This window comes from Oryza sativa, chromosome 11 (assembly GCF_034140825.1).
Source record: "Oryza sativa Japonica Group chromosome 11, ASM3414082v1".
In the NCBI taxonomy this organism is placed as follows: domain Eukaryota; kingdom Viridiplantae; phylum Streptophyta; class Magnoliopsida; order Poales; family Poaceae; genus Oryza; species Oryza sativa.
The window spans coordinates 7,624,346-7,627,802 of record NC_089045.1 but is presented as its reverse complement, the minus strand read 5'-3'; the positions used below and the strand labels follow the sequence as shown (position 1 = coordinate 7,627,802).

The following is a 3,457-nucleotide window of genomic DNA, read 5'->3' as shown; positions in this document are numbered from 1 at the left end:
AACCACTGTGAAGCTGTTGATCTGACCATTGGAAAACAAAAAGTACAACTCGATAAAAAATCTAACTTTATTATACCAAGATGTATTTACAAAGTACACCTACAACACTCCTCTCAACGTAGGCCAAAACCCTTTTTTCTCTCTCTCCAAAATTTATTCTCTTAAACTCATTCCGAGAACCTAAACCTCACATCTATTTATACCCTCATATGGCTGTCCACAGCCACAAATCCAACATGGATTAGTAATTCGTATAAATATCCAACTTATCCCTTTACATATTTAAAGCTCAAACTTCCCAAACTTAGATTCCTGCTAAATTTGACCCTGCTTTTCATACACACAATTCCTATTGTATACCATATGAAACCTTCACCTGCACGTGTATTGTTCATGAGCCTTAGTAGCCCGCATGAGCTCCTTGATCATCCGGATATCAACTTCTCCTAAGTTGACTTTCGATCCATAACCGACAATACTCTCCCGAGCCCTCAAGCAATACTTACATATGAATAAACAAAGAAACTATATCCGAGCATAAGTTCTTTCTCAACATGACTTACATTAGCACACCAGTATATCTTACTATATAAATCATCTAGAAGCCTTGAATATGAAGCAATTACGGATATCTCACCATAAGTTTCTTAGTTGAATTGTCTCACCATATTTCTTGGTGAGCTCATATGATGATAACATTGGCATATATACTCTAATGGTAATAGACTTGTCACTGAAGATCATAGGAATCTCTCTCATTGGTACGTACACTTCAGTCCTTGCAACCGATGTTAGCATCCAGCTGCACATTTCCCTCTTCAAAATAATAGTAGAACTAAAACATATGTAAGCTTTACAATTCTATCAACACAAGCTCACAAGTGTATATGCTAAGGGAACATCAAGTGCTTCCATTGTTTCAAACAAATAACCATCTTCTAGATCACAACCAAGAATTTGCACGTTGGAGACATTCTGAGTTCCATGGCCATGAAAGCACTGAAAAACAACAAACATTCCAAGTCCCAGCGAAGCGCTGAAAGAAAGATACAACCATATGGTCAGTGACACAATCCACATTAATACGAAGAGAATCCTTAGTCAAGTTTCAAGTAACAGGGAAAAAAGTTAAAAGGGAACAGCTTGGAGGATTATTAATGACATCCTGCATCATGACATTCTATAGGAATTAATCCTATATTTCTATAAAGTTAAAGCCCACTACATCTTAAAGCTCAACATGCAAAGATGCCACATCATCCACTAACATTTAATACATCTTAAATCTCATGCAAGCATGCTAATTTATTAAGTTTTAGAACTTTAAAATGCAAGCATGTTAATTAAATTATCATCCCACATAATCCACATAATATTTCAATATACCTCTCCTTCACTTTTTATAATATCCTATATGCTTATATAGTTTATCCTCACTTAAAATTTTAGAGCTTACAAAAATCCAAGCACGTTAAATCATCATTTCACATAATTCTCAAAATATTGCAATATATCTCTCCATCATTTTGTATAATATCTATATACCAATACAATTCATTCTCACATAGTTAATGTTATTTCTTGCTTCTCTCATTAAGCTATATCACCTCAATTGTTTCTAACGCTCAAATGATTAATTTATGGTTGGAATTATCTTCCTCATTTTCTTCTTCCATAAAGCCACATCATATTACTTTTAAATTTGGGTCATCATTCTGTATACTATTTAAATTATTATAAACCACATCAACTTATGCAAGTTTCTATCGTCTAGCTATCTCACACATTATTTATATTTCTTATTATCATACCAAACTCCTGCAGCAACGCGCGGGGTTTCATCTAGTATAATTAATAATTAAGAGCAAGGGAACACAGCTTGGAGGATTATTAATTACATCCTACATCCTGACATTCTATAGGAATATAATTAATAATTAAGAGCAAGGGCCGCAGCAGCAATCTGTGCATTCCTCCTGCCGTCGAAGAGCACAACAGCAGCCTCTGCAACAAATCGCTCCAAACGACTCCCCAACCCCGCAAACAGAAGAAAGAAACTCATCTCATGATCGCTGCTCAGCATTCGGCATCGACGAGGAAAGGGATTTGGAGGCCTTTAGAGAAGCTCACCGCGGGATCGCTGGTGCAGACAATATCCATCTGGCTAGCGGAGCAAACGATTTGTTGTCGTCGCCGTCGTCGCTGCCTCCTCCTCCGCCACGCCTCCTCACTCAATCCCGCGACTGGTTGGCCGGTGTCTCCATCGATTAGCCTCTCTCCCCTCCCCCTCTCCCGATTGGATCTGATGATTCAAAAGGAGCTGTACCAATGTGGGGTTGGGAAAAAAACAAGATGGTGTATGTGCAAAATGTACATAGGCTGGTGCGGGGGTCATTTCATAAATGTAACAAGGAGATCTGGGATGTACATTTTGGATCCAATGGTCCACAATCTGGTTTCCATGTTTGCATCATAAGTACAGTTTCCACTACATATATTATAGTATATATCTAACATTGGGCCCGCTTATTTCATATACTAATCTCTCTCATTGATGTCATGTTATTGTGAATAGCTACTTCTTACGTGAGACACCATGTATCTCTCCTCGCTTTAGTTCTTTGCCAAATCAGCACAAGTCCTATGGAAAAAAGAAACTCCTCTAATTTACTATCCTCTGTTGTGGGTCGTTGACATATGAACCCCCAAACTGAGGCCCATATACCAGCCACTTAAATTCGGAAGACACTAAGTTTAGAGGAGCTGGTTCCAGTGCTATGCATGTGTACGGGGGCATCCTATTCACTGTCCACGAGGAAGTATATATATATTGGGAATGCAACCTTATACCCCTATGATTGTCAATGTTTAAGTTGTGTCAAATAGGCAAGGTCACAGGTAATCCCAATCACGGTATAGTACTATAGGTGTAAAATATATTACATGCCAAAAGCATGCAGAAATAAACAATGCATTTTTGTCAACTTTTTTAGTTTGAGATTTTCTTGATTTATCTATCTTCTCCTTGTCTTATATATAATGTAATTTATGACTGGAAAATTGTATATGTGCTTCTCATAGTTAATTTTGTTGACATATATATTTGACACGTTAGTGCAACACGTACACGTCCCCGCTAGCGCATTGCTGCGAGGACGGCGCGCATGCCAAAGTTCATACATGTGCAAATTGTACTATAAATTGGTATGACATAACAAATGGCCTAGTGAAACAAATGACATATCATCCCCAATGCGATATTGTAGAAGTTTCAATATTCCTCGATAGCATATATATTGTAGAACTAGGTAAACGCCAATGACAAATTATAGTCAAATGAATTGCCATGCATATGCGTGCATTTTTGTGTACAAACTTGTAATGTACAAGACATTAATCGGAAATTTCATATCTTGATAATTATAACCAGTAGAAGTTAGAACAACTAGTTCCCATA

The 3,457-nt window shown here is 37.3% G+C and overlaps 1 long non-coding RNA gene across 1 annotated transcript; it reads right to left on the bottom strand.

Annotated features, from left to right (window-relative positions):
* Window positions 1–509: 509 nt before the first annotated feature.
* On the bottom strand, window positions 510–2,328 carry LOC9267399 (uncharacterized). Its single transcript, XR_001540960.3, has 2 exons — window positions 2,131–2,328; window positions 510–1,036 (listed from the first exon to the last, which is right to left on the bottom strand). It is a non-coding gene; the product is annotated as an uncharacterized lncRNA (long non-coding RNA).
* Between the last annotated feature and the right edge of the window lie 1,129 nt (window positions 2,329–3,457).